Source organism: Erythrolamprus reginae, chromosome 2 (genome assembly GCF_031021105.1).
Source record: "Erythrolamprus reginae isolate rEryReg1 chromosome 2, rEryReg1.hap1, whole genome shotgun sequence".
NCBI classification, from domain to species: domain Eukaryota; kingdom Metazoa; phylum Chordata; class Lepidosauria; order Squamata; family Dipsadidae; genus Erythrolamprus; species Erythrolamprus reginae.
In genome coordinates this window covers 37784577-37796254 of record NC_091951.1, presented here as the reverse complement: position 1 = coordinate 37796254, position 11678 = coordinate 37784577, and positions in this window count along the sequence as shown.

Below are 11678 nucleotides of genomic sequence, written 5' to 3'. Positions count from 1 at the left end.
CCTAGAGAGGCCCTAAGGAGGCTTCTCCCTGCTTTTTCTGGCCCTGTTTCCTCCCAGTAGAGTCCTAGAGAGGCCCCACAGAGGCTTCTCCCTGCCTTTTCCAGTTACAGTTTAGGAGGCTCGGGTTTGTAAGTGGAAAATGGTTCTTGAGAAGAGGCAAAAAAAAAATCTTGAACACCCGGGGTTTTTTTAAATTTATTTATTTATTTACTTACTTACTTACTTACTTACTTACTTACTTACTTACTTACTTTATTTATTTATTTATTTATTTATTTATTTATTTATTTATTTATTTTTTGGATTTGTATGCCGCCCCTCTCCGAAAAGTTTGTAAGTAGAGTCCTTTTTTGGTAGAGGTACCACTGTAGTCTTGCAATTCATTTCTAAAGATGAACTACAATTTAACTTCATATTTGTACATCAGCACCCCCTAGTGGAGTAAAACTGCATGTGTCTCATTGATTTGGGACCTCGAATTGAACCCAAATTTTCTATGGTTAAGCAAGACAGTGGTGACTTTTGCCCTCTTTTACGATCTTCCTTGCCACTGCTGTTGTTAAGTTAGTAGCACGGTTGTTAAGGGAACCTGGCTTCCCAATTGACTTTGCTTGTCAGAAGATTTGCAAAATCTGGTCACAAGACCCCAAGCCACTGCAACCGTCATAAATACAAGTCAGTTGCCAAGTGTCTGCATTTATTTTGATCATGTGACAACGAGAATGTTGCAGTGGTCCTGAAAAGCAGGTGTCAGTCCCCTTCTTCGGTGCCAGTTATAACTTTGAAAGTCACTAAACGAACAGTTGTAAATCAAGGACTACCTATATCTTGCCTGGGTAGAATTTAACAATTTCCTTTTGAAATTGAGTTGATAGCTGACGTCTGTGCCTAGGAAGTCCAGACCGAAAGATTGAAAGGAGAATTTTCTCATTCTTAGAGATTCCACAGGTAGGTCAATTTTGGAATAGAATAGAATAGAATAGAATTAGAATAGAATGAATAGAATTAGAACAGAACAAAATAAAATAGAATTAGAATACAATGAATAGAATTAGAATAGAATGAATGGAATTAGAACAAAATAGAATAGAACAGAACAGAATAGAATTAGAATAGAATGAATAGAATTAGAACAGAACAAAATAAAATAGAATTAGAATAGAATGAATAGAATTAGAATAGAATAGAATAGAATAGAATTAGAATAGAATGAATAGAATTAGAACAGAACAAAATAAAATAGAATTAGAATAGAATGAATAGAATTAGAATAGAATTAGAATAGAATTAGAATAGAATGAATAGAATTAGAATAGAATAGAATAGAATAGAATTAGAATAGAATGAATAGAATTAGAACAGAACAAAATAAAATAGAATTAGAATAGAATGAATAGAATTAGAATAGAATTAGAATAGAATGAATAGAATTAGAACAAAATAGAATAGAACAGAACAGAACAGAACAGAATTAGAATAGAATGAATAGAATTAGAACAGAACAAAATAGAATGGAATTAGAATAGAATGAATAGAATTAGAATAGAATAGAATTAGAATAGAATGAATAGAATTAGAACAAAATAGAATAGAACAGAACAGAATAGAATTAGAATAGAATGAATAGAATTAGAACAGAACAAAATAGAATGGAATTAGAATAGAATGAATAGAATTAGAATAGAATGAATAGAATTAGAATAGAATAGAATAGAATTAGAATAGAATGAATAGAATTAGAACAGAACAAAATAAAATAGAATTATAATAGAATGAATAGAATTAGAATAGAATTAGAATAGAATTAGAATAGAATGAATAGAATTAGAACAAAATAGAATAGAACAGAACAGAACAGAATAGAATTAGAATAGAATGAATAGAATTAGAACAGAACAAAATAGAATGGAATTAGAATAGAATGAATAGAATTAGAATAGAATAGAATAGAATTAGAATAGAATGAATAGAATTAGAACAAAATAGAATAGAACAGAACAGAATAGAATTAGAATAGAATGAATAGAATTAGAACAGAACAAAATAGAATGGAATTAGAATAGAATGAATAGAATTAGAATAGAATAGAATAGAATTAGAATAGAATGAATAGAATTAGAACAGAATGGAATGGAATTAGAATAGAATGAATAGAATTAGAATAGAATGAATAGAATTAGAATAGAATAGAATTAGAATAGAATGAATAGAATTAGAACAAAATAGAATGGAATTAGAATAGAATGAATAGAATTAGAATACAATAGAATAGAATTAGAATAGAATGAATAGAATTGGAACAGAATGGAATGGAATGAATAGAATAGAATAGAATTAGAATTAGAATAGAATAACAGACTTTGAAGGGACCTTGGAGGTCTTCTAGCCCAACTAACTGAAAAAGAATTTGACACAAATCATGGCAGGGTGCGAAGATGATTTTGACGGCATTCACTGTTTATTGCTTTCTTACAGTTTTGCAAGTAGCAAGAAGCAAGTAAGCGAGTCACAGCATTCTCATAGGTGAATTCCCCTCCCAAAGACACCTTCTCTATGAGCATATTGTTATTGCAACCTAGATGAGATCAGTACCATCCAGAGAAGGTGTCTTAGATCATTCTGAGCATGTGAACTAAATGAGATCATAGGAGCAAGGGTCCGCAAAGGGCAGGGAGTTTACACACACACACACACACACACCCTTTCCACAGGGTCTCGTCAATCCCTACCGTCCTGCTTAGGCAGGAAACCCTACACTACTTCAGACAAATGGTTATCCAACATTTTCTTAAAAACTTCCAGTGTTGGAGCATTCACAACTTCTGGAGGCAAAAGTTCTTCCATTGGTTAATTGTTCTGACTGTCAGGAAATTTCTCCTTCGTTCTAAATTGCTTCTCTCCTTGATTAGTTTCAACCCATTGCTTCTTGTTCTACCCTCAGGTGCTTTGGAGAATAATTTGACTCCCTCTTATTTGTGGTAACACCTGAGATATTGGAAGACTTCCCCGAATCTACGTGTTCTGTCTGGGTCCCTCCAGAAGCCAACACCAACCCAAAGAAGCCAGACACACTGGTAAAAAGCAAAGGCAGTTTATAGAATTCAAAGCAAACACAGGTAACAAAAACTGTCCTTCCAAATAGGAACACGCTGGAACTTCACAGATGTTTCACGAAGGCCATGAAATAAGACAGGATACTTGCTGTCAAAAACAACGCTGGAGATAACAAACCTACACCTCCCCCAAGTCTTCCAGACTTCTAGGCCACAAGCCAAGACCAGAGAAGCCGAGATGCAGAGCAGGGTCACAGAACTTCCATGCGATAACGCTCCACAAGGCTGTAAGGGCTGGCCTGCCTTTTTAAACCCTGCTGAGGGGAACCACACCCAAACCCAGCTGTTGCCAATTCAGTGGTGCAAATACCTTTCTAATTGGCCCCGTCTCTGAGCAGCACGTCGCTGTCTCATGTCTATTATGGCCTGTGTGTCCTCATCCAGTGAGTCCAGGCTACTGGCTGGGGAGAGCCCCCCCCCCCCCCCGGGGCTCTCAGGCTGCTCTCCCACATCCTCTTCCTGACTTTCCTCTCCCCCGTCTGCCTGGTCCTCCCCCTCCTGTTCACTGTCCTCCTCCTCCGGGCATGGATCCAGCAGAGACGCAGCCGGTCCCTGAGGAGCCTCAGGCTGAATCACAACACCAAGACAACTAGACACAAGAACAGTCCACCCCAGAACACCATCACTGCTAAACAAATAATTTTCTCAACATACAGTATTTACTAAGTCTGCAGTACTATGAATCTTCTCATCGTTCCCATCACCCATCTCCTTTCCAGTAATGATTGTATGACTGTAACTTTGTTGCTTGTAGTCTTACAATTTATATTGACTGCTTCCTAATATGATTGGATTGCTTATTTGTAACTGGACTATCATTAAGTGATGTACCTTATGATTCTTAACGAACTTATCTTTTCTTTTATGTACACCGAGAGCATATGCACCAAGAGAAATTCATTGGCCAATAAAATTCTATTCTACACCACCTCTGTCTATAGGGCCCTTAGAGTCCTATTGGAGTTGAGCAGCAGATAAATTCAGATAGATAGATAGATAGATAGATAGATAGATAGATAGATAGATAGATAGATAGATAGATGTTTTATTTATTTATTTATTCGATTTTTATGCCGCTTTTCTCATCAGACTCAGGGCGGCTTACAACATGTTAGCAATAGCACTGTTTAACAGAGCCAGCCTATTGACAGGTCCTCATTTTACCCACCTCGCAAGGATGGAAGGCTGAGTCAACCTTGAGCTCGTGATGAGATTTGAACCGCTGACCTACAGATCTACAGTCAGCTTCAGTGGCCTGCAGTACAGCACTCTACCTGCTGCGCCACCCCGGCTCATGGATAGATAGATAGATAGATAGATAGATAGATAGATAGATAGATAGATAAATTCTTTGAATTTAGTTGTTTTCTTACACATGTTTCATTACCAAACAAGGTAACCTCATCACTGCTTGTCTCTGTAATTGAGTCCTAGCCCTTTAGATGTTAATATTTATTGTTTTAAAGACTTATATTGTCATTTTTATTATATTGCAAGCCATCCAGAGTTGCTTGATAAGCGATTAAAGGCTACCTTTCTTATTGGAACATTATATTATATATGATTTGATAGTCGGTATGCACCTCAGGTTAAAAAGAAAAAAAATCCAACTGCTATCAGTTTAGCTTTCCATTGAAATTATCTACTACGCTAAGATTCTGTTTCTCTAATTTAGGATTCTATCTGATTTTCTTTAAAAAGAATGGAAAACACTGTATATAATATTATTCTATTCTATTCTATTCTATTCTATTCTATTCTATTCTATTCCATTCCATTCCATTCCATTCCATTCCATTCCATTGAATTACGCCATATAATTCTCTTATTCTATGTTCCCTTCTCAACCAGCAATATCTCAAGATTAGCCAATTTCTGCCATCTGGTGGCTAAATATAGGTATGACAGCTCCACTTTGCCCTTTCGCACTGCAATAAATTCTCAATTTGACAGATTTGATATTTTGGCTCCTGCAAACTCAGTAGCTGCCTGGCTGAGTTTCCTGGACCGCAAATGAGTTTGGAGACATTTATCTCACTCACCCACTTTGGGTTGGGGCAGGAGAGAAAGAAAACTTGCTTTAGGGTCTGCCGTTTACTAAAAATGTCATCTAAATGTCAGGTTTGTCTGCTTCAGTACACATTAGGGTGAACAAATAGGTCAAAAAGATACCCACATATGGCAAGTACTAATCATTCTCATGACCTTGGTTGGGGCAAAGCAAGTCTGTGAGATTTTCCTCTGTGTGTTGAGGAAAGCCTCAACAAGAGATACAGTGACGTCTCAAGGCTACGCTGTCCTCAAGCTTCACACCACATTGATCCAAAAATGCTCTGATATTCACCAGTGTCCTTCAAGATAGTGCTTCATTTCCCACAAATCCTTCACAGAGATGCAAGAGGTCATAAGGCTATGCTATTTTCATTATTTTCATTATTTTCATTATTTTCATTATTTTCATCATTTTCACCATTTTCATCATTTTCATCATTTTCATCATTTTCATTATTTTCATTATTTTTATTATTATTATTATTATTATTATTATTATTATTATTATTATTATTAATTGGATTTGTATGCCGCCCCTCTCCGCAGACTCGGAATGACTGTGGAATACTGTGTTCAGTTCTGGAGACCTCACCTACAAAAAGATATTGCTAAAACTGAACGACGGGCTAAAATGGGCTATAAGAATGGTGGAAGGTCTTAAGCATAAAACGTATCAGGAAAGACATAATGAACTCAATCTGTATAGTCTGGAGGACAGAAGGGAAAGGGGGGACATGATCAAAACATTTAAATATGTCAAAGGATTAAATAAGGTTCAGGAGGGAAGTGTTTTTAATAGGAAAGTGAACAGAAGAAACAAGGAGGCACAATCTGAGGTTAGTTGGGGGGGGGGGAGACCAAAAGCAACGTGAGAAAATATTATTTTACTGAAAGAGTAGTAGATGCTTGGAACAAACTTCCAGCAGACGTGGTTGGTAAATCCACAGTAACTGAATTAAAACATGCCTGGGATAAACATATATCCATCCTAAAATAAAATGCAAGAAATAGTATAAGGGCAGATTAGATGGACCATTAGGTCTTTTTCTGCCGTCAATCTTCTATGTTTCTAAGTCTAAATGCATTGCTATTGCTATTCCACAAGCCGTAGCTTAGCATGTTAAAACCCTCACCTCTCATGTCAACAGCTGGGTTTCATCCATTAATCCCAGTTTAACATTTTGTAAGCTCAGGTAATTGTGGCCTTATTAAACAGAATATTACTAAACTGATTAAAACACAGTTAGTTCGGTTTTCCAGGATAAGTCCTGAATCATGGTTTAAATCCACAAATGCCTGGATTTAGAGACCCTGCTAAGTCAAAAATCAAGCAAACTGTTGAGCAACTATATCTGGCTGCAAAATCTATTCTGTGGTCTTCTGTGGGGTTCAAAGAGGACCTTGACATCTAACAGGTTGTGAGCTGTCCACAATGTATCTGCAGGTGGCTGGTAAGGCCCGTATAGGCATGAAATGTTCTGCTACATTATTAGTGTTGTGGTTGGCTCTGGCCCAGCTCCTGCCCCAAGGAATGTGGAGGTGGATGTGGGGGAAACATCCACATGCCCCAGGCCTCTGACCAAGGCTCCTCTGACAAAGGAAGCGTGAGTAGCAGGGAAAGGGGAGTTTGGCAGACAGCCCAGGAGATCAATCATCCTTATCATCCCTGGATTCTGAACAAGAACTTATGACAGATCCACGCATGCGTAGAGTGATGCATAGGAGAGAACAACTGAAGGATTATTACAGGAGATAAGTGAGGCCACCTGTGGTTGGGTGGGGCTGCTGTAATTAGTGCTATAGATAAAAAGAACAGCGTGCTGGTTTAGCCTTGTGGAAGTTTATCTGATTCATAGTTCGTCAAGATCGTAGTTTTGCTGTTTCCCTGTTCATGACTGGGTGTGGACTTTCTGGACTTTGGACTCAATTTCTCAGTTACTGGGTGAGAAATTGGATTGCATTTAACCTGTGCCTTGTGTGTACCAGAAAATTCCTTTGACATTTAAAAAGGGATTTTTTTTCTGCTTTTCTGTTGATAAAAATTTTGGTTTTCCTTCTATCGTGTGGTGTGTGTCTTTCTGGACTAATTACCCTGTAATTACGGGCAGTTGGGACACGCCGGCAGAACAATTAGGCAGACATGTGTGGGCACCATTGTTGCAGCATTTGCAGCTCTGGTTTTGTGAAGTGCTCGCTTCTCTTCTGCTATGGCTGTTCTTCTGGCCTCAGATGTCTGGCAGCCTTGGTGAATCAACATGTGCCATGTTGGTCGATCTTGTGCCAGGGTTTCCCAGGAAGTGGTGTCAATGTCATGGGACTTGAAGGAGGCTTTCAATGTGTCTTTGTATCGCTTCCTTCGTCCCCCACATAATTGCTTTCCTTTAGAATAGAATAGAATAGAATAGAATAGGATTCTTCATTGGCCAAGTGTGATTGGACAAACAAGGAATTTGTCTTGGTGCATATGCTCTCAGCGTACGTAAAAGAAAAAGATACATTTGTCAAGAATCATGTGGTACAACACTTAATGATTGTCATAGGGGTCAAACAAGCAATTAAGAAACAATCAATATTAATAAAAATCTTAGGATACAAGCAACAAGTTACAGATGTACAGTTCTAAGTGGGAGGGAAAGGATGATAGGAATGATGAGAAAAAACTAGTAGAAATAGAAGTGCAGACTTAGTAAAAAGTTGACAGTGTAGAGGGAATTATTTGTTTAGTAGAGTGATGGCGTTCGGGAGAAAAACTATTATTGAATCTAGTTGTCTTGCTGTGCAGTGCTCTGTAGCGACATTTTGAGGGTAGGAGTTGAAACAGTTTGGATCCAGGATGCGAGGGGTCAGTAAATATTTTCACCACCCTCTTTTTAACTCATGCAGTATACAGGTCCTCAATGGAAGGCAGGTTGGCAGCCATTGTTTTATTCTGCAGTTCTAATTATCCTCTGAAGTCTGTGTCAGTCTTGTTGGGTTGCAGAACCAAACCAGACAGTTATAGAGGTGCAGATGACAGACTCAATGATTCCTCTGTAGAAACTTAGACAGCTCACCATAGGGGAGCTGTTTAGGGATGCCATTATCAGCTCTCTTCTCCTTGGCAAAGTTTCATGCATGTTGAAGCCATCTTATTGCGTATCTGTGTTTGCCTGAGTAACTGATACCTTCCCTGTTGCAACTATGTGCCCAATGCTCCAAATATAATTCAGGAACACAGTCTGCCAGACTGGTTTAAGCTTCTAGGAAATATTCCCTCTGCTGGACTCAAAGGTTACAGAGCGAGAACACCTTCTGGGGCTCCGTTACCGCTTGTCCGACATTGCGAAACTGTTGTTAGCTTCGGCTGCTGCATTCTTACCATAGATCACATAGATCCCACCCCCACCCCCATGCCACCTAAGGGATATTGGTGTCTAAGTAATGGGTTTTGGCAGAAAGGATAAAAAAGTTTTAGTTTCTATGCTCTGAACATAGAACAGCTTTCGGTGTTCAGAACAAGGAGCAGTGAAGGGAAAGTTTCTGTCACCCTGGGGTAAAAAAGAGGTTGAAACTCTAGAAAGCAGAGAAGAGCCACAAAGATGATTAGGGGATTGAGGCTAAAACATATGAAGAACGGATGCAGGAACTGGGCATGGCTAGTTTAATGAAAAGAAGGACCAGGGGGGACATGATAGCAGTCTTCCAGTATCTCAGTGGTTGCCACAAAGAAGAGGGAGTCAAACTATTCTCCAAAGCACCTGAGGGTAGGATAAGAAGCAATGGGTGGAAACTAAACAAGGAGAGAAGCAACTTAGAACTAAGGAGGAATTTCCTGGCAGTCAGAACAGTTAATCAGTGGAACAGCTTGCCTCCAGAAGCTGTGAATGCTTCAACACTGAAAGTTTTTAAGCAGATGTTGGATAACCATCTGTCTGAAGTAGTGTAGGGTTTCCTTCCTAAGCAGGGGGTTAGACTAGAAGACCTCCAAGGTCCCTTCCAACTCTGTTTGTTTGTTTATTTATTTATTTATTTATTTATTTATTATCATCATCATCATCATCATCATCATCTGCGGAGAGGGGCGGCATACAAATCCAAATAATAATAATAATAATAATAATAATAATAATAATAATAATAATAATAATAATAAATTATTATTATTATTATTTTATTATCATTATTTTATTATTATTTTATTATTATTATTATTATTATTATTATTATTATTATTATCATTATTATCATTATCATCATTATTATATCTGTAGTATCTTTCTTCTCTTCCTCTTCTTCTTCTATTCCCTAAAACATATGAAGAGCAGTTACAGGCTAGTCTAGCGAAGAGAAGGACCAAGGGAGACATGATAGCAGTGTTCCAATATCTCAGGGGCTGCCACAAAGAAGACGGAGTCAAACTATTCTCCAAAGCAATGGGTGGAAACTAATCAAGGAGAGAAGCAACCAAAATCTAAGCAGAAATTTCCTGGCAGTTAGAACAATTAATCCGTGGAACAGCTTGCCTTCAGAAGTTGTGCGTGCTTCATCACTGGAGGTTTTTAAAAGAGACTGGGTAACAATTTGTCTGAAACAGTATCTCGGATTTCCTGCCTGAACAGGGGGTTGGACTGGAAGACCTCCAAGGTCCCTTTCAGCTCTGCTATTCTGTTACTTATGAAGGAGAGAACCCAGCTAGAACTAAGGACAAATTTCCTGACGGTTTTTGAATCTCCTGACAGGGGGATGATTTGCCTCCGGAAGAGACTGACCCACCATTTGTCTGAAATGGTAGAGGGCAGGGGTAGACCAAGTTGGCTCTTCTGTGGCTTGTGGACTTCAACTCCCAGAATTCCTGAGCCAATCATGCTAGCGCAGGAATTCTGGGAATTGAAGTCCTCATGTCCTAGAAGAGCCATCTTTGCCTATCCCCTGGTATAGGGCAGTGATGGCGAACCTTTTTTCCCTCGGGGGCCAAAAGTTCAGGTGCATGCCCGTACCCATAATTCAATGTCCCCCACATGCCCTGCCCCCTGGGCATCTGCATGTGGCCCCTTGTGCAGCCCCACTCCCCACGCATATGCACATGAACCCCTTCCCCCGCAGCCCCGTTTCCAAACTTCCGGTGAGCCTGATACAGTAGTAGGTTGCTACCCGCACAGTAAAAGATGGTGCACTGGTAGTGGAAGGTGAGCTGCATGTGCAGCTTCAGTTCTCTTGTGTGCATGTATCCCAGGATGGTAGGCATGTTTTTCACCCTCCACAGGCTCCAGAGGATTACATGGAGCATTGGGAGGGTGAAAATGCCCTCCCACGCCCTCCCAGGGGCCCTCCGAAGGCTGAAAACGCCCTCCAGAGCCTCTTCGTGAGCTGAAAATCAGCTGGCTAGCATGCACATGTGTGTTGGAGCTGAGCTAGGGCAATGGCTTGCGTGGCGGCCTGTATGCCTCTGCATGCCATAGGTTCGCCATCACAGCTATACGGGGCAGGGGGTTGGACTAGAAGACCTCCAAGGTCCCTTCCAGTTCTAGAACCATAGATACATAGAAGACTGACGGCAGAAAAAGACCTCATGGCCCATCTAGTCTGCCCTTATAATATTTCCTGTATTTTATCTTAGGATGGATCTATATTTATCCCAGGCATGTTTAAATTCAGTGACTGTGGATTTACCAACCACGTCTGCTGGGAGTTTGTTCCAAGCATCTACTACTCTTTCAGTAAAATAATATTTTCTCACGTTGCCTTTGATCTTTCCAACTAACCTCAGATTGTGTCTCCTTGTTCTTGTGTTCACTTTCCTATTAAAAACACTTCCCTCCTGAACCTTATTTAACCCATTAACATATATAAATGTTTCCATCATGTCTCCCCTTTTCCTTCTGTCTTCCAGTTCCATTATTCTATGTTTGATGCTCCTTCATGAAAAAGGGCAGACATCTCTCTTCCCCCTGCATGGTGAAGCTTGACTTGATTACAAGATGATTTACAATTCTCTGTTGCCCGAAACGTGAGGTTTACTTCTGACGCTCGGTCTGAACCATCAACATCACCGAGATCGCCACATGAATCCCAGGGACCCGTTAGGTCCCACAGAGTTGGCCTTCTCCAGGTCCCATCAACTAGAAAATGTCGCTTGGCGGGGCCCTAGGGGAAGAGCCTTCTCTGTGGGGGCCCCATCCTCTGGAATCAGCTCCCCGTGGAGATTCATACTGCCCCCACCCTCCTAGCCTTCCACAATAGTCTTAAGACTCAATTATGCCACCAGGCTTGGGGCCATTAGACTCTAGCCCCCTGGTCGATGAATGATATGTATATTGTTGTTGAATGATTGATTTTTTTAATATAACGGGGATTTTAGATTAGATAGGTGGGCTTTATACTAATTGGATTTAGGATTTGTATTGTATTGTTCTTTTTATATGTTGTAAGACACCCCAAATGCCCGGAGAGGTATGACATATAAATCCAATGAATGAATGAATGAATGAATGAATGAAATAAAATTTACAATTAAAGGGATTGCTTTGGTAGATT